Source organism: Mustelus asterias, chromosome 27 (genome assembly GCF_964213995.1).
Source record: "Mustelus asterias chromosome 27, sMusAst1.hap1.1, whole genome shotgun sequence".
NCBI lineage: Eukaryota > Metazoa > Chordata > Chondrichthyes > Carcharhiniformes > Triakidae > Mustelus > Mustelus asterias.
Genome location: NC_135827.1, coordinates 12,562,212 through 12,589,245, shown reverse-complemented (window position 1 = coordinate 12,589,245; position 27,034 = coordinate 12,562,212).

The window sequence follows — 27,034 nt, the reverse complement described above, 5'->3', positions numbered from 1 at the left end:
GGGTATGGTTTCTTCAGGATCTGATCCAAGTGCTCAACCTTCAAAGTTGAGCGTAGATGATGAATGCTAAAGGCAAGTTGACTATGGAGAAAATGTGGTGGCGTGGGGGACAGAAAGATCACAAAGCAGATGTATAGAACGTTGGTTCGGCCGCATTTGGAATACTGCGTCCAGTTCTGGTCGCCACACTACCAGAAGGACGTGGAGGCTTTGGAGAGAGTACAGAGGAGGTTTACCAGGATGTTGCCTGGTATGGAGGGGCTTGGTTATGAGGAGAGATTGGGGAAACTGGGGTTGTTCTCCTTGGAAAGACGGAGGATGAGGGGAGACTTAATAGAGGTGTATAAAATTATGAAAGGCATAGATAGGGTGAACGGTGGGAAGCTTTTCCCCGGGTCGGTGGTGACGTTCACGAGGGGTCATAGGTTCAAGGTGAAGGGGGGGAGGTTTAACACAGATATCAGAAGGACATATTTTACACAGAGGGTCATGGGGGCCTGGAATGTGTTGCCGGGCAAGGTGGTGGAGGCGGACACACTGGGAACGTTTAAGACTTATCTAGACAGCTATATGAACGGAGTGGGAATGGAGGGATACAAAAGAGTGGTCTAGTTTGGACCAGGGAGCGGCTAATTGTTCTTTGTTTCTCGTTTCAAGGCTTCATTCTATGATCATCTTGCTGGTGCCAGTACAGAGCGAGACTGCAGATAGTTGGGAACCTGTCTCGGGGGCAGGGAATTCAGATGGTGTTCGTAAAGCAGAAGTGGAAATGACTAGGGTTGGGAAGCATTTTCTGATCAGGGCCAGTGTGATCTCCTGGACTCGTTTCGATCACCACAGGGGGTCGGAGAGGAATTTCCCAGATTTCTTTTTCCCCATATTGGCCCTGGGTTTTTCACTCTGGGTTTTCGCCTCTCCCTGGAGATCACATGGTCTGGAGTGGAGGGGGTGGGGGTGAGTTAATAGGTTGTGATGAACAAAGCATCGTAGCTGTGAGGGACAGCTCGGTGGATAGGATATTAGGATCTAGATAGGCTGGAAAATTGGGCGGGGATCCTGGATTCAGGATTCAATCCTGGACCGGGGAGCGGCGCGGGCTTGGAGGGCCGAAGGGCCTGTTCCTGTGCTGTATTGTTCTTTGTTCTTTGTTGTTCTAAAGCAGTCAAGTCAAAACTGTGCCTGATGTTTCACATATGTGCCAGCGGGGTCAATGGCAGTCAGTGAGGTATGGGAAGCCTGACATGCGCTCCGCCCTACTCTCTGTTTCCCGTTTGCCGGCCAATCCTCATCCAATGACAATACATCATGAGCTTTCACTTTTTGCAATAACCTTTGGTGTGGTACCTCCCGGAATTGGAGTGGGTGAGGGGTGGACAATGGAAACGTCCGTGGTCCTCAGGCAGGATTTTCCGGTCTCGCTTGAGCGGGGCCATAAAATCCCACCCATTTTTTCTTCTTCAACTGTATCCGCTGAGGCTTACTGGTACTTCAGCTGCGGCCAACAAAATTAGCAAAGAACAAACCAAACCTTAGACTCCCTGGTTTAAAGGGAGACTGGGGAAACATATGTGGATCCAATAACGGTTTTGTTCAAATTCTTCCTTTTAACTTTCAAGCATCCTCTCCTCTCACACCGAGCTGTACTCCTTTATGTTAAGAGGGTGTTTGCTACTTATGTACTGAAGAACATATGGCTCATTAAATGGGAATTTTGACAGCTCACACCTTGACGTTAAAAATATTGCAATCTAACTATTCATCTGAGAATGCATGTGCACAATTATGCAAATTACAGTCTAATTAAACACCAATACTGCAGCGAGTGTTCCAATAATAACCTAATGAGTTTAGCAAGAAAGCCAGTTGAAGTGGACTTCCTGCAACTCGTTTACAGGAGTGCTAAACAAACACGATTCATTTACATATATATTCAACGGAGATATATTGCATTTTCGATTGCATTTAAATTTACACTGATTCCTACTTGGTTGTTCTCCAGTGAGTTCGAATCAATCAGAAACAGTGAAACATTATTAAATTTTAATCCCTCATTTAATTCATAATTCACTGTCAACGGATCTATCGAGAAGTAAGCAGAGCAGTTCACATTTTATCACAGCTTCATAGACCTAACAGAACTTATGTGGGTGCAGGTCTGTTTCGAACTCTCAAGATATGTAGTAAATACCTTGTTCCAATCCCACCCAAAACCAATGACTGATTTTTTTCCGCCATTTCATAGAATCATAGAATCCCTACAGTGTAGCAGGAGGCCCTCGAGTTTACGTCAACCACAATCCCACCCGGGCCCTATTCCCACAACCCCTCATATTTACCCTGCTAATCCCCCTGACACTAGGGTCAATTTAGCATGGCCAATACACCTAACCAACACGTCTTTCGGACTGTGGGAAGAAATCAGTGCACCTGGAGGAAACCCACACAGACACAGGGAGAACGTGCAAGCTCCACACAGACAGTGACTCGAGGCCGGAATTGAACCCGGGTCCCTGGCGCTGTGAGGCGGCAGTGCTAACCACTGTGCCATCATGCCGCCCCAAGGATTGTATCCCAGGATCTTTGAGGATTGTATCACAGGATCATACAACACAGTGGAGGTCATTCAGTCCATAGAGCCTGTGCTGTCTTGTTATTTAACCAGTAGTCGGTAAATTTAAAACAGTAAATTTAAAAACATTTTCAAAATGTGCCTCTACGTGCCTTTTGATCTAAAAAAAACACTGAGAGCGTTACATTATGGCATTGCTCGACCTGTGTCCGGAAAATCCCGCCTGAGGTCAATTGACATTTCCATTGTCCGCCCTTCGCCCGCTCCAATTCCGGGGCGGTAGAATTCCGGCATTAATTTTTTGGAGTCTCCCTGAAGAGGTGCAAGCAAGTGTATTTAGTGAAAAGACCCAGCAGTGGTTAGTTAGATGTGGGGGGGGGGAGGGGGGGGGGGGGGCGCATCTGTTTTGTGGGTGGAGTCTGCTGCTAGCACAATGTTTTTTTTAAATATTTACAATGGATTGCAAAGGTTTGATTTGTGTTGAATAGAATTCAGGTTTAAAATTCCAAGATTTTTTTGATTCAATCGTGGGACATAGGCATCGCTGGCTGGCCAGCATTTATTGCCCATCCCTAGTTGCCCCTGAGAAGGTGGTGGTGAGCTGCCTTCTTGAATTACTGCGGTCCACGTGCTGTGGGTTTACCCACAATGCCGTTAGGGAGGGAATTCCAGGATTTTAATCCTTCCTATTGGTTTCACCAATTGGTGCCGAATTGTGCTGAAAGAAAATCCAGCATAGCCCTGTGGAAATTCAAAAACTTCAAGTGTAAAATAATGAGGATTGACAGCTGTCATCCTGTTAGTTTAGGGAATCCGAACACTCACACCTTCTTCTGCTTCTACTAGGCGGCACAGTGGTTAGCAGTGCTGCCTCACAGCACCAGGTTCGATTCCGGCCTTGAGCGACTGTATGTGTGGAGCTTGCATATTCTCACCGTGTCTGCATGGGTTCCCTCTGGGTGCTCCGGTTTCCTCCCGCAGTCTGAAGATGAGCAGGTTAGGTCGATTAGCCATGCTAAACTGCACCTTATCGACCAATGATATGTAGTTTAGGGGCATTGGCCATGAGAAATGCGTGGGGTTACAGGGATAGGACAGTAGAGAGGGACTGGGTCGGATACTCTGTCAGGGAGTCAGATGGGCTGAATGGCCTCTTCTGCACTGTGGGGATTCTATGATTCTATGAGTTGTGCATCAGAGTAAAGCTCTGAAAATGCTTTATGAGAACAAGAACAAAGAAATGTACAGCACAGGAACAGGTCCTTCAGCCCTCCAAGATTGTGCCGATCATGATGCCCTAACTAAAAAAAAATCTTCTGCTCTTACTCGGACCGTATCCCTCTATTTGCCTCTATTCATGTCCCCATCCAGATGCCTCTTAAATGTTGCTAATGTGCCTGCTTCCACCACCTCCTCTGGCAGTTCGCTCCAGGCACCCACCACTCTCTGTGTGAAAAGCATCCCCCGCACATCTCCCTTAAACGTTCCCCCTCTCACCTTGAACCTGTGTCCCCTTGTAATTGAATTACAATTGAATTAGATCATCCTTTCCAACACTGTTACAATTTTCACCTCATTCTTGAGCGGCTTTGCATCAAAACTGAAGAATATTCTTAACTGTCAGAGTTAAAAGCAATAAAAAGGGTTGATATTTTCTTCTTAAACACCAGGAATGAAAAAAATGGCAATGCCATCCAAAATGTCAACCTGTGCTGCTCTTCCTGTGTATTGCCAGTGCTTCCTGTTTTTTTTCAATGAAATATTGGATTAATGAAGATTCTCAGTTGTACTGCGGATGTAGTAACACATCTTGAGCATTTTCACTCAAATCATTACTCCCAGATCCAGTTCCTATCAGCCTCCCATGATACTTTACATATAGCTCGCTGTTCTTTCGGCCAATATAGACTCATGGCTGTCGTAGTCTGTGCTCTATAGGCTGCTGTGGTGGTGACTGTTTGATGAGATCTTGAGATTTATGTGGTTAAACATGGATATCTCTATTGGTCAATTTTAACTATTTACTGTTCCAAGTATGGTCCTGCATGGTGCTGCTCCCAACACAAAAGCTCTCTGCTTACAGAGTGTTCTTTTAGACTGTTTTTTTAATACTTTTCCAATTCAATCAAATCAAATCCAATTCAGAGTCTCAACAAGTTGGGACATTTCAGATCCAGGCTGACAAGACAGGGCGAGCGACCAAACCACCCTGTCCTGGGCCTGATCTACAGGAGCCAAGCTGATTGGAGAAGGGGGAGGTTCCTCCTCCAAGACTTGAGCTCATTTGCATCTTAGCCAAAAGGCCGAGATGCCAGTGTTCTTTTAGACTGTTCTCTTACTATGTGACTACATATATCACACTGTGGGAGGTGCCACTCTCCAGTCCCACGTTAACTCTTGCTCTGCCGAGCACCTTTACATTGTAATGCATGCAAGCACATATTGGGGGCAATCTTACCAAAAAAATTCAAAGTACTGAATGAGTGTGAAAATGGGAGAGAATTGTGCCCATTTTTTGGGCGAGTTAAAAATCCAATCTTTCCACACTCTGAGAAAAAAATGAAGCAAGATCTGTTTCCCATCAGCAGGGGAGGGGGCAAGGCCTAAGCTCGGCAAAAGCCAGCTACGCCCCAGCTGTTGATGGCCTCCGCAGCATGGAACGATGGACTGACAATCACCGCCCTCACCACCCACCTCCCACCCCCCTCCCTCCACCTCCCCCTCCTCCCTCCCCATACGGGTCGGCCGATTGGTCCTCCATCCCCACCCAGTCCTGGTCCATCGGCTCCCCTGTCCTAGTCAATCACCGGTTGCAGAGTGTGCAACATCCCCCCGCTCTCCAATCCCAGTTGCGGAATGTGCAGAGTCCCCCCGCATGTCTTCCCTTAAGCCCAACCCCCTTCAGGCCCCACCCTTTCCATTAGACCCCACCCTTCAGGCACCGCCCCCTTGACACTGCCCGGTGAGCACTGCCAGTGTGCCTGGCTGGCAGTGCCTGGTTGTCTGGTGGGCAGTGCCAGGGTGCCAGGCTGGCATTGCCATGATGCCAGGCTGGCAGTGCCAGGCTTGCACTGCTCCTACCCCACAGCTGTTGGGGAGGGCTTCAATGGCCTCCAGTCCATACTGGCAAGGCCGTTATGACAGGTGCCCTTTGAAGGGAACCATAACTGATCCTCGCCAGTAAGGACCTTCACTGGTGAGGTCTCTAAGGCAAGTGAGACCAGACATTGCATCCAGAGCTCACTTGTAATACTTAAATTCTATTTAACATAGAATTTAAATATTTAGATCAGCCTTTTCCGGTGCAAGGCTCATCTTGCTGGATATCGGTGCCGGTAAGATCGTGAGAGGCTAGAAATCAGGCTCGAACCTAATGTTTTGGCTCTCCTGTGATCTTACCGGCACGCCTTGCCCATCGACCAGCAGGACGAGAAGGTAAGATTGCCCTTCTCATCACAGTGCCAATTTTCTCAAACGACATAAAGTTTATATATTGTTAATTTTAAATGTTAAATGAAAATTCTTCACCAAACCAAATGAAGAGGAGTTCACCCTGAGTCATCCTCACTTCTCATCAACTCAAGTTTGTGTAGTTGGAACCCATGCTCCATTTTGAGTTTTGTTTTCATTTCTCTCTCTCCCTCTCTTTATCTCTTCCCTTTCATTCCCAATTTCTTTCCGTAGGGGCCCAGATCTCCCTGTCAGTGTAGGAGAAGGGGTCTCCAGAGCTGAGCATGTTTTAATCCACCCACTTACCATTTTACACTGCAACTTGTGGTACAGATTAGAGCAGGGATTCAAGGACAACCGCAGCTAGGTGTCCAAGTATCAGGCATAATTCCAGTGCAGCCACATCCGTTTTTCTCATCTTGCGCTGGAGATATGCCTCTTAAGGTCCATTTTAAGTTAACTGGCCAACAGGGTTTACAAACGGAGCAGACAACCTCTGAAATTGCACACCCTTACCGCACTCACAGTGCTATACACCCATCAACCTCCCCCCCAGGACAACAATGCTCACCCTCTCCATCACCTCCTGACAATTCTCACCCCCTCCCCGCCTTATCCCCTTCACTGTACCGATCCTTCTGACATTGGCTGGGCAGGAGATAGGGATTCCCGAAGCTGAGTCAAGAGAGAAGTCAGGGGGAATGGGGAGGTGAACATTGCCAGGAGGGGTGAACATTGCCAGGAGGGGGTGAACATTGCTGGGAGGGGGGGAAGAGTGCCAGGAGGGGGCTAAAAATTGCCGAGAGGGAAGGTAAACATTGCCAAGGGGGAGGTGAATGTTATTAGGAGTGCCATGGTTGCCCATGTGCTTTGACACTCCACGTGATTCACTTTGAGTTAATATACTGCTGAACAGGCTTTACAAATCCATTCAAAAACTGTAGGGAAACAGCCCAAGTCTCCATGGTTCTGGCCATCTGCTGTGACTGTGGTAGGAATTGTAAAGTTTATTTAAAGTTTATTTCTTCGTCACAAGTTCGGTGGCACAGTGGTTAGCACTGCTGCTTCACAGCTCCAGGGACCTGGGTTCGGTTCCCGGCTTGGATCACTGTCTGTGTGGAGTTTGCACCTTCTCCTCGTGTCTGCATGGGTTTCCTCCAGGTGCTCCGGTTTTCTCCCACAGTCCAAAGATGTGCAGGGTAGGTTGATTGGCCATGCTAAAATTGCCCCTTAGTATCCTGAGATGCGTTGGTTAGAGGGATTAGCGGGTAAATATGTCGGGATATGGGGGTAGGGCCTGGGTGGGATTGTGGTCGGTGCAGACTCGATGGGCCAAATGGCCTCTTTCTGCACTGTAGGGTTTCTATGATTCTAAGTAAGGCTTACATGAACACTGCAATGAAGTTACTGCGAAATTCACCTAGTCGCCACATTCCGGTGCCTGTTTTGGGTCAATGCACCCAACCGGCACATCTTTCAGACTGAGGAAAGAGACCAGAGCACCCGGAGGAAACCCACACAAACACGGGGAGAACGTGGAAACTCCACAGAGATAGTGACCCAAGCCAGGAATCAAAACTGTGTCCCTGGCGCTGTGAGGCAGCAGTGCTAACCACCGTGCCATGTATTGATCTGGGCAGGATAAAATTTGGCAATGGGAAGTTTAAAGATCCTGTAAATGTGCCAATGCGGGACTTCCTTATGGTGCTTTTTTTTCCTCTTTTACTGGTTTCTCTCTTTCTGATTCAATCTTTTTCTCATTCTATTTCTTTTTTCGAATCTGTCCAGTTGCTCTGGTTGACTTATGGAACTGGTCAAGTCCCAGCTACCAAGCCAGTTGCACAAGCATCCTCGAAGTTAGGTTGATTGGCCATGCTAAAATTGCCCCTTAGTGTCCTGAGATGCGTAGGTTAGAGGGATTAGCGAGTAAATATGTAGGGATATGGGGGTAGGGCCTGGGTGGAATTGTGGTCGGTGCAGACTCGATGGGCCAAATGGCCTCTTTCTGCACTGTAGGGTTTCTATGATTCTATGATTCCTCTATCTCTCTCAGCCTTTGATCTTATGTTATCCATCACAAGTTTCCTTGTGGCCTGTAAACCATCTTTCAAGTCTCTGAGAGTCAGATCATTTCTCTCAACAAAAAATCAAGATTCGAAGGAACTCCTGTCAATTTCCCAATAAAAATTGCTCCCTTTATGGGAAACCTAATCCAAAATCATAGAATCCCTACAGAGCAGATGAGGTCATTCACCCCACTGTGTCTGCACCGACGCTCTGACAGAGTATTTCACCCAGGCCTCTCCCTCACTCTATCTCCGTAACCCACGCTTTCCCATGGCAAATCCATCTCACCCACACATATTGGGACACTAAAGGGCAATTTAACATGGCCAATTCACCTAACCCGCACATCTTTGGAGTGTGGGAGGAAACTGGGAACCCGGAGGAATCCCATGCAGACACGGAGAGAACATTCAAACTCCACACAGATAGGGAATTGAATTGAACCCGGGTCCCTGGCGCTTTGAGGCGGCTGTGCTAACTAATGTAATTTCATACTGGCTCAGCCAATGACTGGCCATCCACACGCACGGGGAAAGACACACCAATCCCAGGGTGGACAGGAAGGGGACGAGGTGAAGAGAGGGGAGGATGAGGTTTGCACCTCTAATGTGCTCCCTTGGGGGGACAGCCAATCATAGAATCCTACAGTGCAGAAGGAGGCCATTCGGCCCATCGAATTTGCACCGAATCCAACCTGGCCCCATCCTCATAACCCCAGGCATTTACCCTAGCTTGTCCCCCTGATAGAAGGAAACCCATGCAGACATGGGGAGAATGTGAATACTCCACACAGACAGTGATCCAAGCCAGGAATCAAACCTGGCTCCCTGGCACTGTGAGGCAGCAGTACTAACCACTGTGCTACCATGCTGCCCCAATGGGGAGTTGTCTCAGGGAACCTCTGAATCATAAAAAATAAATAATGATGTTAAAACTAGGTGGCGAGTGTCTAGACAGCATAACCAAGGCACAGACTTCAGCCCCAGATACATTTGTTAACTTTATTTCAGCCCAGACAGTTCATCTTGTCCTGGATCAAGATAGCAGCTAAAATGTAAAGTTTGCCTGGCTAATAGACCCAGCCACCAACCATAGAAATGGACGGGCTGTGTAAAATTGCTTTCAATTTGTCTCTTAATTGTCAAAGCCACCTGCTCGGTTGTCGGCAGGCATTTCCGACTCTCACGGACGCTGGTCAACCTAACGAGTGTGTGATGATGTTGGGGTACGTGCCTCAAGGTCTTAGACATGTCTAAAACATGTCACAGGAGCATTGTGAAATAAAAGTTGCCACCATTCCTAAGAAGGAAACGTGTGATAGCTGTCCAAACTCTTGGTCAAAGAGCAGATTTATGGTTTGAGAGAAAGATGCATTCTGAAGGAGAAGAGAAAAGTTGGAGAGGGAGGAATGTTTAGGGAAGTAATTCCAGACCTTTTGACCTCAGTGGCTGAAGACACACTCATCACTGGTGGACTTGGTGAATGGGTGATACACATGTATTCAAAGTGGAGGAACATCGCATTGTGGGAGAGTTGTAAAGCTGGAGGAGGTTACACAGCCTGGAAGGAGTGAGGCCATTGAGCACCCTTGTTTCATAAAATCCCTACAGTGCAGAAGGAGGCCATTTGGCCCATCGAGTCCGCACCGACTCTCTGTCAGAGCATCTTACCCAGGTACACTCCCCTACCCTATCCCCGTAAACCCACATATTTACCCCACTAATTCCCCCTAACCTATACATCCTGAACACTAAGGGGCAATTCAGCATGGCCAATCCACCCAACCTGCACATCTTTGGACTGTGGGAGGAAACCGGATCACCCGGAGGAAACCTATGTAGACATGAGAAGACTCCACACAGACAGTGACCCAAAGCTGGAATTGAACCCGGGTCCCTGGCGCTGTGAGGCAGCAGTGCTAACCACTGTGCCGCCTGTCCTGTCTCACGATTTCACACGCTTCTAAGCAATGTAAAATTCTGGCTGTTGTCTTGGCACACACATAAGGAAAGACAAGATACAGCGAGCCTTGTTATCCATGATGTGGCAAGGAATCAAGAGGGAAGGAAGGTACCTAGAGGAAGGAAGAGCGCACAATGAGTAAGTGCAATTTTAAGCGTAAATCCTCTATGCAGACAGTGGAAAGTGTTGACTATCTCCCATCAATTTCCATATAAATGATGGATCCTTTTGTTCCAGTGTACAATTCTTTCTGCCTACACCCTGACTGCTACCATTGTAAATGCTAATCTGTTAACTGATTATCCATCTGTTGGAGTCTAGCCAGAGTCTTTAAGTAGAAATTTCAGTGTAAACATAAGAGCAACTTTCTTTTGCAATATAATTTCATGTTTGTACCGCAGTGTGATTTATAATTCAAACTGATTCTGCAAATCATGTACAACTGTTTACAACAGTTAAAATACTCCCAACATTCCAGACAGGTTATTAATGCAATACATATGAATGAAAACATAAATAAAACTCAAGCAGTAAGGTAGAGAATAAATAGTGAAGCTTAGCAGCAATTTAAATTACAGGCAATGCACTAAATGCATAAACAGATGCAAAGGTCATTGAGCAGACATATTGATATTCAGAAAGGGCTAATAAATTAATTATGTAGAGTAGGATATTATCAGGTCTCTGGAGATGGGTGGGGAGGGGGACATGATGGCACAGTGGTTAGCACTGCTGCCTCACAACTCCAGAGGCATGGGTTCGATTCCTGGCTTGGGTCACCGTCCATGTGGAGTTTTCACGTTCTCCCCGTGTCTGCATGTGTTTCCTCTGGGGTCTCCAGTTTCAAAGAACAAAGAGCAATACAGCACAGGAACAGGCCCTTCGGCCCTCCAAGCCTGCACCTGAACACTAAGGGACAATTCAGCATGGCCAATCCAACCAACCTGCACATCTTTGGACTGTGGGAGGAAACCGGAGCACCCGGAGGAAACCTATGTAGACACGGGGAGAACGTGCAGACTCCACACAGACAGTGACCCAAAGCCGGAATTGAACCCGGGTCCCTGGCGCTGTGAGGCAGCAGTGCCACAGTTCAAAGATGTGCGGGTTAGGTGCATTGGCCATGCTAAATTGCCCCTTCATGTCCTGGGATGCATAGGTTAGAGTGATTAGCGGGGTAAATATGTGGGGATTACAGGGATAGGGCCTAGGTGGGATTGTTGTCGATGCAGACTTGATGGGCCGAATGATTTCCTTCTGCACTGTAAGGTTTCCATGGTTTCTATGATGGCTTGTTAAATAATGATGGGATCAGAGGGTAGCCTGGTGTCTTCCTGTCACAACAAGTTATTCCCAAGAGAGGGAACAACAGTGATATGGCCTTATGCCAACAGGAAGAGGGTGGCCAGTTAAACCAATTAAGTGGCCAATTAATGGACACTTCCTGCCTTGCCTGCATTTTAGCTGCCACAGGACAGGTCAGCACATGGTGGATGAGATGTAACCCTGTGGGATGGATCACCCCTCAGATCACCAGGGTTTGCCTGCCTGGCCCTGCCACAGGAAATTAAAAAGAAATTGACCTGGCCTTCAAGGGTGTCTCCACTTTGGAGTGCCCTCTTTTCCTTCCTTGTGGTCATTTCATTCGGCACCTTCTGATTGGACTAGTTGCTCTGAAAAACAGTCCGCGATCCTCAGGGAGCACAGTGGCACGGTGGTTAGCACTGCTGCGTCACAGCACCAGGGACCCAGGTTCAATTCTGGCCTTGGGTGACTGTGTGGAGTTTGCACATTCTCCCTATGTATAAATGTGTTTCCTCCAGGTGCTCCAGTTTCCTATCGCACTCCAAAGATGTGTGGATTAGGTTGACTGGCCATGCTAAATTGCCCCTCAGGGGGACAAGCAGGATAAATACATGGGGTTACAGGGATAGGGTCTCGGTGGGATTAATGTCGGTGCAGGCTCGATGGGCCGAATGGCTTCCTTCTGCACTGTAAGGATTCTATGATTCCATGATTCAGTCTCAGAAATGGCCAGTTTAGCGGCTGCCACTGGCAAAATGCAACTCAGCATCCCACCACCATGTGGGATCATGACCACTTGCCAACCCAGCAGCGGCGCAACACAGAATTGAGAATATTCCAGTCATAGAGTGTGGGAATCTTAATCTCAGGAGCCTTTGTGTACAACCTCTGTTGAGCCTTCGCACAATGCAGATTGTGGATCCCACTACACATGGAGGTGAATAGCACTGATGTATTTAAGGGAAGCTAGATAAGTACATGGGGAGAAAGGAATAGAAAGTCACGCTAATAGGGCAAGATGGAATAGGGTAGGAGGTGACTCAAATGGAGCCGAGATTCAGGCCAGTGTTTGTCTTGTGCATTCCCCTGTAGAGCCTTTAATGTGTCCAATTGTAATTGTCATGGATGCCAATCCTTTCAGTGTTAGTTCTCTCTCAGACATCAGTGAATTCAAGTGTAAGCAGATTGTCAAATAAATTAAGAGCCCATGGTGTTCAGGGTAAGATCCTGGCATGGATAGAGGATTGGCTGACTGGCAGAAGGCAGAGAGTGGGGATAAAGGGATCTTTTTCAGGATGGCAGCTGGTGACTAGTGATGTGCCTCAGGGGTCAGTGCTGGGACCACAACTTTTCACAATATACATTAACGATTTGGAGGAAGGAACTGAAGGCACTTTTGCTAAGTTTGTAGATGATACAAAGATATGTAGAGGGACAGGTAGTATTGAGGAAGCAGGGGGGCTGCAGACGGACTTGGACAGGTTAGGAGAGTGGGCAAAGAAGTGGCAGATGGAATACAATGTGGAAAAGTGTGAGGTTATGCACTTTGGAAGGAGGAATGGAGGCATAGATTATTTTCTAAATGGGAAAATGCTTCGGAAATCAGAAACACAAAGGGACTTGGGAGTCCTTGTTCAAGATTCTCTTAAGGTTAATGTGCAGGTTCAGTCGGCAGTTAGGGGGGGCAAATTCAATGTTCGCATTAATGTCGAGAGGGCTAGAATACAAGAGCAAGGATGTACTTCTGAGGTTGTATAAGGCTCTGGTCAGACCTCATTTGGAGTATTGTGAGCAGTTTTGGGCCCCATATCTAAGGAAGGATGTGCTGGCCTTGGAAAGGGTCCAGAGGAGGTTCACAAGAATGATCCCTGGAATGAAGAGCTTGTCGTGTGAGGAACGGTTGAGTACTCTGGGTCTGTACTCGTTGGAGTTTAGAAGGATGAGGGGGGGGTCTCATTGAAACTTAAAGGATACTGCGAGGCCTGGATAGAGTGGACATGGAGAGGGTGTTTCCACTAGCAGGAAAAACTAGAACCAGAGGGCACAACCTCAGGCTAAAGGGACGATCCTTTAAAACAGAGATGAGGAGGAATTTCTTCAACCAGAGAGTGGTGAATCTGTGGAACTCTTTGCCGCAGAAGGCTGTGGAGGCCAGGTCATTGAGTGTCTTTAAGATAGAGATAGATAGCTTCTTGATTGATAAGGGGATCAGGGGTTATGGGGAAAAGGCAGGAAAATAGGAATGAGAAAATTATCAGCCATGATTGAATGGTGGAGCAGACTCGATGGGCTGAATGGCCTAATTCTGCTCTTTCGTCTTATGGTCTTAAGAACAGCAATGGATGATGGGAGATCCACCATGACACATTTGCTGAACAACAAATTTTAGTATTTTGTTTTAAAGCAAGCAAATAAAAGCAACACATGTTGGCTCTCTCATGGCACTGAAAGACCTGTCACAATATTTTTTTTTGGTTTTCCACAGAGAGAATTGGAAAATTTTAAGCATTATACAATGTGTATGCCAATTTCACAAAATCAGTAAAATACTTCACCCATGTGATAAATTTTGTGATTCTAGGTTTCCAGTGTGGAGTTTTCTTTGTGGGAGCAAAGATTGTTGAACTGGGTCTGATTAACAACACTTCTGATTTCAACATCCCCCAATGGGAGTACGGTGGAGCATGCCACAAGCAGTGACTTGCGAAATGTGCATGCCACAATTTTGCATGCCATACACATTCATGAACTCACAATATGATCCCTTTACAGAAGCTATCAACTTACAAGAGACGGTCGCTTATCTGGGGTTGTTGAGACGTAAAAGAGTGAGACTTTAACCAGTGGACAATTGTTCAAAACTAGCAGCGTGGAGTCAATGCATGGTAGCACAGTGGTTAGCACTGCTGCCTCACAGCACCAGGGACCCGGGTTCAATTACCACCTGAGGTGACTGTCTGTGTGGAGTTTGCATATTCTTACAGGTGTCTGCGTGGGTTTCCTCCAGGTGCTCCAGTTTCCTCCAAAGATGTGCAGTTTAGGCCGATTGGCCATGGTAAATTGCCCCTTAGTTTCCCAAGATGTCTAGATTAGATGGATTAGACATGGGATAGGGTGGGGTGGTGGGCCTGGGTGAGATACTCTGTCAGAGAGTCGGTGCAGACTCGATGGGCTGAATGGCCTCCTTCTGTATTGCAGAGATTCTATGATTTTATTATCTAATAAAATAATCTATAGGAGGTGAGGAAGGCTCTAGAATCTTTGGTTTTAAATCAGCATTAGGACATTTCAACGAACAACACAAATTCTTTAGAGTTTTTACAAATACAGAGCTATTCAGTGGTTATGAAATGAAGCCAAAACAGACTAGATCGCCTGAACCATAACAACATGGACATAAAAACAACTCTGACTTCCACGACTTCTCAATCAACTGTCCTAGAATGAGAAAGGATAGAAAACAGGGTACGGCAAGTAATTGATCGAAGATTTGCGATCATAAAATCTGCAAATACCCAGAATGAGTAACACATATTTCACCCTATCATTCACTTCAAATTACCTTCTTTCAACTCAGGACTCTAGCCTATAATGAAAACAGAAAGTGCTGGAAATACTCTGTATGACTGGCGGCAAAAATGGAGAGTGAATCAGAGTTAACCTTCCGTCGTGTTCCTCTCTTCAACGTAAACATACCAATCATACAACAAGGATTTGTGAAACAATAACGTGGATTTGTTATCTAGAGATAAGACAACAGACAAATCAATTGACGAGGAGATGTTCTGTGTATGACACATCCAATGCCTACTACTGCTTCTTGCAAACTGATAGTAAGGTATGGGGCTAATCCTGTTGACGTGTTCGTGATGACAGTTGTTTGAGACATATCCTCTGGAAGGTATGCGTATATCATCATCCTGCAACACAGGCCTTTTTCTAATTAAAGACTCACTGTTGGAAAACCAAACTATTTACATGAAAGCAAAGTAAATTGATCGTGGGTGAGATTCTCTGGCTTCCCAGCCGCGTGTTAGAACATAAGAACATAAGAACATAAGAAATAGGAGCAGGAGTAGGCCATCTAGCCCCGCGAGCCTGCCCCGCCATTCAATAAGATCATGGCTGATCTGAAGTGGATCAGTTCCACTTACCCGCCTGATCCCTATAACCCCTAATTCCCTTACCGATCAGGAATCCATCTATCCGTGAGTTAAACATATTCAACGAGGTAGCCTCCACCACTTCAGTGGGCAGAGAATTCCAGAGATTCACCACCCTCTGAGAGAAGAAGTTTCTCCTCAACTCTGTCCTAAACTGACCCCCCCTTTATTTTGAGGCTGTGCCCTCTAGTTCTAGCTTCCTTTCTAAGTGGAAAGAATCTCTCCACCTCTACCCTATCCAGCCCCTTCATTATCTTATAGGTCTCTATAAGATCCCCCCTCAGCCTTCTAAATCCCAACGAGTACAAACCCAATCTGCTCAGTCTCTCCTCATAATCAACACCCCTCATCTCTGGTATCAACCTGGTGAACCTTCTCTGCACTCCCTCCAAGGCCAATATATCCTTCCGCAAATAAGGGGACCAATACTGCACACAGTATTCCAGCTGCGGCCTCACCAATGCCCTGTACAGATGCAGCAAGACATTTCTGCTTTTATATTCTATCCCCCTTGCGATATAGGCCAACATCCCATTTGCCTTCTTGATCACCTGTTGCACCTGCAGACTGGGTTTTTGCGTCTCATGCACAAGGACCCCCAGATCCCTTTGCACAGTAGCATGTTGTAATTTTTTTCCATTTAGATAATAATCCAATTTGCTATTATTTCCTCTAAAGTGAATAACCTCGCATTTGTCAACGTTATACTCCATCTGCCAGATCCTTGCCCACTCACTCAGCCTGTCCAAATCTCTCTGCAGACCTTCTACGCCCTCCACACGATTCACTTTTCCACTTATCATTGTGTCGTCTGCAAACTTTGTTACCCTACACTCAGTCCCCTCCTCCAGATCTTCTATATAAATGGTAAATAGTTGAGGCCCCAGTACCAATCCCTGTGGCACGCCACTAGTTATCATAGAGGTGATATGTTTGCGTTGCATCGTAGATCATGTTTTGTTCACAATCATATTACTTGCTTGTATTCTGATTTGGTATTCTTTTTGTCACACTCTTACACCATTTGGTCTTCGTATTTGATACAATTTTGGTTCTGGGCACATGCTGGCGATATCTACTGCATTCCAGTGCCATTAGTTGAATGTTGTACTCTGTCTGGAGTTGAGGTTGTGTCATTTGTTATCTGTATGCTGGTCATGGGCTTCTTACGCCCTCCCCTGTTTTACAAGTAATGCATCACCTACTCCTGGAAGTATCAATGAGTGATTGGGAAGGGTTGTCTGTACTTGCCTGCAGAATAACTGTTCCGTAAGTGAAAGAACTGAGTGGTGTCAACCATGTATGTCAACCAGATGCAACAGGGCCACTTCTAGCTTGTGTTTCGTTTGACAGTGTTTCATGATTAAGCGTTTCACGGCTCGAAACGTATGTTCCACCATCGCATTGGATCTGAGGTAATAAAGTCATATGGTTGACTTCTCATAGAATCATAGAATCCCTACAGTGCAGAAGGAACCCATTTGGCCCATTGAGTCTGCACCAAGTCTCCCAAAGAGCACCACTTCCTCTCCCCGCCCTATCCCCATAACCTCACGCATTTACCATGGCCAATTCACATAACCTGCACATCTATGGACTGTGGAAGGAAACCAGAGCACCCGGAGGAAACTCACACAGACATATGCTCCTGTTTGTTGAGCTAACAATGGTGACGTTGTATTCTAAGAACATGCATCCTGGGAACTCACAATTGAGGCTCTCATGTTGTTGGCAAATCCTGGCTTACAGACAGCCTGAAGAGTAATCATTGATAACAGTGCCTCGCAAAACGAGTACGGAATGTCATTAGCTGCTCAGATGTCTTCTCCAGGTCCACCAACTAGTAGTCATTCTTAGCATCAAGTTTATAGAAGAATTTGATGTTCACAAACTTGGGGTTCGGTTCCTCAAGTTCTGGAATTTTAAGAGGATATCGTTTTAGAGCTTGCTTCAGCAGCAGTGAGTCCAAACGAATGATGATGTTTGTAATGAAACTACACCAATCTATGTGGTGTTGAACATTTCAAACCATCTCTCTCCATCCTATCCTGTTTTGCTTTCATCTTGTTCTGGATGTGGATGGCACACTTATGCAGCAGATCAATGGATTGAGTTGCATCTGCACATAGATGTAATACTGCATCAACCTTGAAACATCCAAGCCTACCGAACTTCTCCAGCTATAGGGATGTTAGATCAGCTACTGAGATGATTGGTGTGTCCTTGTGTTGTGTTGCCTTCATCGTTGGGTTGTAGATGCTGTGTCTGGTGACTTCGGATAGATCCCTACATGCTACTAGACTTTCAATGACTGAACCCATCGTGTCTCCAGTATAAGATATCTGCAGCAAACATGGTGAGTTTTGCAACACTTGAATTTAATGGATCCAGGAACAGAATCTCTGAACCATTGTACATGGTGTTTGGCATTGCTTAGTTGAATCATTACTTGCCATGCCTGGGGAAATATAGATTTCAGTGTGTAAGTTGAAGGATGTTTGCCTCTTTAATCCAGTTTTTAGGACCTTAACTGGAACAGGACAGCTGTCCAGGCTGTTGGCTTCTTGAGATGCACTATCTTTAGTGGCTGCAGCCTTAGCTGACCATAGGTTATGCTTGACTGCAATAGTTGTATTGTTGAGCTCTCTCTGCTTTTTTCCGGGGTTAATTCTGAGCTCTTCCACAAGGCTGTGATTTAGGCAGGAATAGGAACTCCAGTCTTCAAAATTAAAATAATCGTGATTTTTTTGTTTTGCAAGCCTCTTCTGGCTGTTACTGGGTAGATTCTTCTTGCCAGTCTAGACTGCTGGATTTTAACTTCCCCAGACCTCCTGGAGGGACAGTAAGCAGCAGTAATGGAGTCTTTTCCGTCTGTGAGTTCTGCTTAATGTTAGACTCTGCAGAGTTTTCCATTTAATCTCTGTTCTTGCTTAAATTTCATAGCAACTGTACTTATACTGATTAAGATCTCCCAAATTCAAACAATCTTATTGAGACATTGGGTGGGACTTTATGGCCTCGCTCGAGCGAGACTAGAAATTCCCAGCTGAGGTCAATAGACATTTTCATTGTTGGGCCCAGGTTAGAGTTCCAGCCCTGATACCAGAACAAAGGTGCAGTGTGTAGAATTTGCACAGTTCTGCAGAATTACACACAGTGAGGCTTGATATGTTTTCACCTTCAATCCAATTCTTTTCTTCTGCTGCATGTGACCAGTTGAGGCTTCTTTGGTTATCAGTCAAATCTTCAAAAATCATGCTGTCACCATGTTATGTTATCCTCTTTGACATAAATGCACCAATCATGACCAGTACAAACATAATATGGGTTCTGAAGGTAAGACCATATACAGATAACTGGAGATTGTGCATGGTATATTTAACTTCCACTGCTGCTGCCTATAACCCTAACAAGTGTTGATTTGATTTATTATTGTCACATGTATTAGTATACAGTGAAAAGTATTGGTTCTTGCACGCTATACAGACAAAGCATACCATTCATTGAGAAGGAAATGAGAGAGTGCAGAATGTAGTGTTACAGTCATAGCTAGGGTGTAGAGAAAGATCAACTTAATGCAAGATAGGTCCATTCGAAAGTCTGATGGTAGCGGGGAAGAAGCTGTTTTTTAGTTTTTAATACTTCACATCCTGATGAGAAAGCCGTGACTATTAACAGTTTAAGATATGCCCTCTTATAGGTACATGTTCCTCTTATCATAATCTATGCTGTGCCTCCCCCGATGCGGTAGGTCAGTTACCAGCAGAAATGGAACTCGAGACTGACGTGGCCATTAATTGTCCACTTAAGGACTCAATAAACCCAAAGACCATCCTATTGATCCCACTCCCCTGCACAATTTTGAATAGCATGGGGTGAAGCTAAAATCAGGTTACTTCTAAACAACTGGTGAGATTGACAATGAATTTAAATGTCTATTTTCCTAATAAACTCACTTCCAACTGCATTAATCACTCTTAAATGTACCTAGTATGATTTTTGAAAGTACATTTTGTTTCACAGCACATTTTAAAATGCTGCCCAGATGTGTCGGTTCATGACAGGTTTTACATTTGATGATATGCAAATGAGTTTAGCAGAGGGGATGGAGGTTGGTGGGGAGGGCGGGGGGGGGGAACATGTTCCAAAATGGCACAGTTTTGGATGCAATTTGCATATGAATTGCTGATCATGCCCAAAGCGGAAACTCGAACCCAATCCTTTCAAAAGAGGTTTCAGCTTCTTTGTCTCTCACTTGTAACATCCAGCTGAAATGGGCTAATTAATAAGGATCAGCTGTCGCAAGCTACAATCCAGACTTGTATGTCATGAAGCCTTCACGAGCTTTATAAGTCATATCACAACTTACCACAGTCTGTCAGAGTACCAATTTGCTTAACAGGCTGCTGCTTTTGTATATTGATGTTGCTCTCTGACATTCGCTTAATAATGTCTCAAATGGATTGAACTCAAATGTCCGTCTCTCTCAATCAGCTGATAACTGACAGTTCTCTTTCATTTGACTTCTTTGAAGTAGAAATCTGCCTGGACATTTTTCAATCACAATGCATAGAATAAAATTCCACAAGGGCCATTGTATCTCACCCCTCCAGGAATAAGGTCACAGAGAGAAATTTGCAGAGCGCTCCATATTTCGAGGTTCCAACGTGTCTTATTTTTAAAGGGTGTCCCGTTCACATCGATGATCACAGTCAGCAGCCCGATGGTTATATTGCTTAGTTAGATGTCACATACCTGCCAAATGTCCTGTGTTTGCATTGATCGTATCAAGTTGGATTTATTTACTAGGACTCTGCCCGCATTTTTTCGTAAGTCAAAATGTTCAAGATGAAACGTTTCAACTAAAAGTGATAAATTCAAAAACAATTGCATGTATAATGGGTGTGATCTTACCTGCCATTCACGCCATGCTCCCGCTGAAGCGAGGCTGGAGAATTTGGCGGCCAAATGCCCATTCATTGCGGCGGGATGGGAAAATCTCGCCAGCATGAACGGTGGTAAGATTCCAGCCAATGTTTCCTTGTGAGATATAATCGAGCAAGTCAACCCTTAAATAAGTGGCTGACTTTCTGACATTTGTTTCCGATTCCCTTCCCAAACCTTATGGTGCACTAAGGCAGACTTTTGTCTGTTTCCATAGTTAGTTATTCCTGGGACAAGTCACTAGTCTGTTGCTAGGGGCTTATAGCTTGAGGTATGCTACTCCACATCATGTGTGAATGACTAAGTGTCTCTATACACGTTATGAACGTACCTTCCTTTGCCATTGATACTTGGGTGGGATTCGCACCCAGAGCTTTTGAGTCAGAGGCCTGGATGCTACCCACTGCACCACAAAACCCCAGTTTCTTGTTTGAACCCAAGTTAAGCTTCCAATCGCATGTGTTCTCCATCATAAAGATCACTTATTACCAATTTCATAAAGTTGCCCATCTGCATCCCTACCTCACCCCATCTGCTACTGGACTGTGTTTTGTCACCTCAAAGCTTCACCTCAGCTGGTCTCCCATCTCCCACCCTAAATAAACTTCCGTTCACCTAAAACTCCGTTGCCCATAATCCTGCTCAACTAATGCCTCTATTCTCACTGATCAACATTGGCTTTTGATTGCCCAATGACCCAAGTTTGAAATTGTCTTCAATAGCTTGTGACGAGAAATATAGAAAATAGGAGCAGGAGTAGGCCATTCGGCCCCTCGAACCAGCTTGGCTATTCAATATGATTGTCCATCTCAAAGCCATACTCATGCTCTCCCCATACCCCTTGACACCTTAGTGTTTAGAAATCTATTGAATTCCTTCTGTGGTAGAGAATTCGACAGGTTTACCATCATCTACATGAAGAAGTTTCTCCTCGTCTCAGTCCCAAATGCCCCACCCAGTATCCTGAGACTGTGATCCCTTGTTCTGGACCTCCCCCAACTAAGGCAAACATCACCCCTGCATCCAGTGTCTCTAGCCTCGCCAGAAATGTGTACATTTTGATGAGATCCCCTCTCATTCCTCTAAACTCCCGGCAGAGAGAGAAATGGAGCTAACGTTTCAGGTTGATGACATTTCATCGGAACTGGGAAAGGCTAGAGACATAAAATCAAACCAAAATTCTGCTGTTACTGGAGATCTGAAAGAAAAACAGAAAGTGCTGGAAATGCTCAGCAGGTCTGGCAGTATCTGTGGAGACAGAAAGAAAGTTAATTGGCTAAATGTTGCATTGTGGGAATTATCGAATGTGGGATGGACAATTGACGGATCATTTATTAATTTAATTTATTTATTTATTAGTCACAAGTAAGGCTTACATTAACACTGCAATGAAGTTACTGTGAAATTCCCCTACTCGCCACAGTCTGGCACCTGTTCGGGTCAATGCACCTAACCAGCACGTCTTTCAGACTGTGGGAGGAAACCAGAGCACCCGGAGGAACCCCACTGTGGTGAACCATCGTTGGTTACCACTGGGGGTTGTTATTATGTTACTGTTGGGCTAGGGTGTTGTTACTGTGGGGGTTGTACAATGTTGTTGGGTTAGGGTGTTTACCTGTTATAAGTGTTATCATGGCACATCCCGGTGGGGCCCCGCCTCCGGTGGCGAGGTATAAGACCCTCTGCTCCGGCAGGACCCCTTCAGTCTGAACTGGTGTATTCGTGTTAGTAGTTCCATTGTTACACAATAAAAGCCTTCAATACCGAAGCCTTGTTCCACGTGCTTGATTGTCGCGCATCAATTTTATTGTGTAACAGAAAACTCTCAGCTGTACAAAAAAAAAGAGTATGGAACAGATCTTAAAACCAGATCATCTGGCGCTGGACCCACGTGCGGTCGGTGCCGCTAACACCTTCGACCACTGGTGGAAGTGTTTCGAAGACTACCTGGCTGCCTCTGTAGCTATTACTACAGACAGTGACAAACTCCAAGTCCTCCACGCAAGGGTAAGCGACACGATTTATCTCGCGATTTGTGCGGCTCCCACTTACCCGAGGGCCGTCGAGCTCCTGAAGAAACGATACACGAAACCACCCAACGAGATACACGCTCGTTACCTCCTCGCTACACGACGTCGGCAGTCGGGCGAAACCATGGAGGACTACGCCAATGAGCTCCTGCAGCTTGCCAGGGGTTGCGATTGTAAAGACGTATCAGCCGAACAATATATGTACGACCTCGCCCGAGACGCGTTCGTAGCAGGGGTAGGGTCCTCGTACATCAGGCTTAAATTGCTGGAAAAGGGGAACCTCGACTTGACTCAAGCGATGGAGATGGCTGAGATGCTGGAAGCGGCGTCGAAGAGCTTGGCGCTGTACCCTGAGGACCACGTGCAGTCAACGTGGCAGGAGCAAGCTCAGCTCCCTCCTCGCCCCGCAAACCCGCGCTCCCAGATCGATCCGACGACGGCGGCAGCTCCAGGTGGCCAGCGATGCTATTTTTGCGGTGGGGCCAAGCATCCACGGCAACAGTGTCCGGCAAGAACGGCTATCTGCAGCCAGTGCGGTAAAAAAGGCCACTACGGTAAAGTCTGCAGGTCGAAGTCTAAAAACGGCAGTGCAGCTTGTAACCCTCCAGAACGGAGACAATCTCCTTCGGCGTCGCAGTACCCACGAGGTCCGACCACGTGCGAACCCAGGACGGCGCCATCGTGGCTGACGGAGGAGGAGGAAGACCACCAGGAGTTGCTGCGTTTGGCGCCATCGCCCACGTGCGATTCATGGGGGCGGCCATCATGGTCCACGACGACTAGGAGCGACCAGCAGGGGTCCTCAGCATCAACATCGGCGGCATGCAGTGACGCCCAGGGGCCAACGGTGGCGTCGATCTCCCTGGACCAGACTAAGCACCACAGGCTTGAGAATTCAATGATGGATATAAAGGTAAATGGTCGAACTGTGAATTGTCTGTTTGACAGTGGGAGCACCGAAAGTTTCATACACCCTGAAACTGCTAAAAGGTGTGGACTCCGGGTTCTCCCTGCCAAGCAGACAATTTCCATGGCATCACGGTCCCGGTCTGTACCGATCCAAGGACGATGTATGGTAACTCTTGAGGTACAGGGCACAATTTACGAGCAATACAGGCTCCTTGTGTTACCTCACCTTTGTGCCCCAATTCTCCTCGGACTAAATTTTATGGTCCACATGAAGAGTGTGATCCTACAGTACGGTGGGCCACTCCCTTCACTGGCAGTAGGGAATCAGCCGCAGCCTCCAAATTGCCCAAAGCGCCCCGCATGCAATCTTTCCACTCTGAAAATCACTACACCATCCCTATTTAAGAATCTGGTACCAGGCTGCAAGCCCATCGCTACTAAAAGTAGGCGTTACAGCGCTGAGGACCGGATCTTTATTAGATCTGAGGTTCAGCGGCTCCTCAAGGAAGGGATCATACAGGCCAGTGCTAGTCCGTGGAGAGCGCAGGTCGTGGTAGTCAAAAGCGGGAACAAACCTCGGATGGTCATCGACTACAGTCAGACCATTAATCGTTATATGCAGCTGGATGCGTATCCTCTCCCGCGCATTTCTGATATGGTCAATCAGATTGCGCAGTACCGAGTGTTCTCTACCATAGACCTTAAGTCCGCCTACCATCAACTCCCCATCCGCCCAGAGGACCGACAATACACGGCTTTTGAGGCGGATGGTCGTCTATACCAATTCCTCAGGGTTCCATTTGGTGTCACCAATGGGGTCTCGGTCTTCCAGCGTGCTATGGACCGAATGGTGGACCAGAACGGGTTGCGGGCTACCTTCCCGTACCTGGATAACGTCACCATCTGCGGCCATGACCAGCAGGACCATGACACGAATCTCCAACACTTTCTGCGCACCGCATCTCGCCTGAACCTGACCTATAACAGGGAGAAGTGCGTATTCCGTACGCGCAGGTTAGCCATCCTCGGTTACGTGGTGGAAAACGGGGTCATTGGCCCTGATCCAGACCGTATGCGCCCCCTTACTGAATTTCCCTTGCCCGCTAGCACGAAAGCACTGAGGAGATGCCTCGGGTTCTTTTCGTACTATGCGCAGTGGATCCCCAACTACGCGGACAAAGCTCGTCCGCTCATCAAGTCCACGACCTTCCCACTTACGCCGGAGGCCCAATTGGCCTTCAAGGCTTTGAAAAGCGACATCTCGAAAGCCACGATGCACGCGGTGGATGAATCCATCCCTTTCCAGGTGGAGAGTGATGCATCTGATTTCGCCCTAGCCGCCACACTAAACCAGGCAGGCAGGCCCGTCGCGTTCTTTTCCCGCACCCTTCAAGGCCCCGAAATTCGGCACTCAGCGGTGGAGAAGGAGGCTCAGGCCATTGTGGAGGCAGTCAGACACTGGCGCCATTACCTGGCAGGGAAGCGGTTCACTCTGATCACGGATCAACGATCCGTGGCGTTTATGTTCAGCAACACGCAGAGGGGCAAGTTCAAGAACGATAAGATCTTGCGGTGGAGAATTGAGCTCTCCACCTATAATTACGATATTATGTATCGTCCAGGGAAGCTCAATGAGCCCTCGGATGCCCTCTCGCACGGAACATGCGCCATCATGCAGGAGGACCGCTTGAAGGCCCTCCACAATGACCTGTGTCATCCTGGAGTCACCAGACTCTACCATTTCGTCAAAGCCGGCAACCTGCCCTACTCGGTGGAGGATGTCAGGTCAGTGACGAGAAGCTGTCGGATTTGCGCAGAATGCAAACCACACTTTTATCGACCAGACCGGGCACAATTGGTCAAGGCCACTCGCCCTTTTGAGAGGCTGAGTGTGGATTTTAAGGGCCCCCTTCCCTCAACGGACCGGAACGTCTATTTCCTCAACATAATAGACGAGTACTCCCGGTTCCCGTTTGTTGTCCCCTGTGCGGACACGTCGACTGCCACCGTCATCAAGGCATTCAGTGAGCTTTTTACCCTGTTCGGGTACCCCTGCTACATTCATAGCGACAGGGGCTCGTCGTTCATGAGCAACGACTTGAGGCAATTCCTGCTCTCATTCGGGATTGCCTCTAGTAGAACCACGAGCTACAACCCTAGGGGTAACGGACAGGTGGAAAGGGAGAATGCTACAGTCTGGAAGGCTGTCCTACTGGCACTGAAATCCAGGGGCCTTCCAGTCTCCCGTTGGCAGGAGGTCCTTCCAAATGCGCTCCATTCTATCCGCTCCCTCCTGTGTACGGCAACCAATGCTACTCCCCACGAGAGGATGTTCTCATTCCCTCGGAAGTCGTCCTCGGGAACCTCATTGCCAGCCTGGTTGACGTACCCAGGACCCGTCCTTCTGCGGCGACATGTGAGGGCTCGCAGGTCCGACCCCTTGGTCGAACCGGTCCAACTCCTCCACGCCAACCCTCAGTATGCCTATGTGGCATATCATGACGGGCGAGAGGACACTGTCTCCATTAGAGACCTGGCGCCCGCAGGGGACGTACCAACTCCTGTCGCTCCTATTCCCCCTGTCACAAATCCACTACGCCTCATTGCTTCCCCAGACGTGGCGCGGTCAGCACCGAGACCAGTGCATAACAGTTCTACTCCCATGTACAGCTTGCCTGAGACTCGGAGATCGGCTCCACCACCGAAGGTTCCAGGATCCCCTGCACCATCGCCTCACCAGGGCCAACCGGCCCGGGAGTCCTTGAGGGGACAGCCGGACGTTGTTTTGGAGAGAACGCCACCGCAAGCACCTGCTCCGGTTTCGCAACCGGTGTTGAGGAGATCACAGCGTCGGTGCGGTCCTCCAGACCGTCTGGACTTGTGAATTCTGTATATATGACCTGTTTTTTTTCTTGCACCCCGCCGCCTTTTGTTTTTAAAGGAGGGGTGAATGTGGTGAACCATCATTGGTTACCACTGGGGGTTGTTATTATGTTACTGTTGGGCTAGGGTGTTGTTACTGTGGGGGTTGTACAATGTTGTTGGGTTAGGGTGTTTACCTGTTATAAGTGTTATCATGGCACATCCCGGTGGGGCCCCGCCTCCGGTGGCGAGGTATAAGACCCTCTGCTCCGGCAGGACCCCTTCAGTCTGAACTGGTGTATTCGTGTTAGTAGTTCCATTGTTACACAATAAAAGCCTTCAATACCGAAGCCTTGTTCCACGTGCTTGATTGTCGCGCATCACCCACGCAGACACAGGGAGAACGTGCAAACTCCACACAGACAGTGACCCAAGGCAGGAATCGAACCCAGGTCCCTGGGGCTGTGAGGCAGCAGTGCTAACTACTGTGCCACCCAACGATGGAGGTTAAAGGTCTATTGACCTCGAGTGGGAATGTCCGGTCTCGAAGGCAGGTGCCACCGGAAATTCCGCCCAATGTTTCTCGTCTAATCTGACTCTTCTTCAGAACGGGGTGGAACAAGTTAGAAGGAAAGCCTGTGATCGGGTGGAAGACGGAAGAAATCGAATGAGAGAAGAGTAATTCTTCCAGGGCCAAAGAGAATGATGAGAGAGCAATTAAAGAAACAACGAGGTGTTTCCGCTGGCAGCGTACCTTCTCCCGTGGGTTTCAT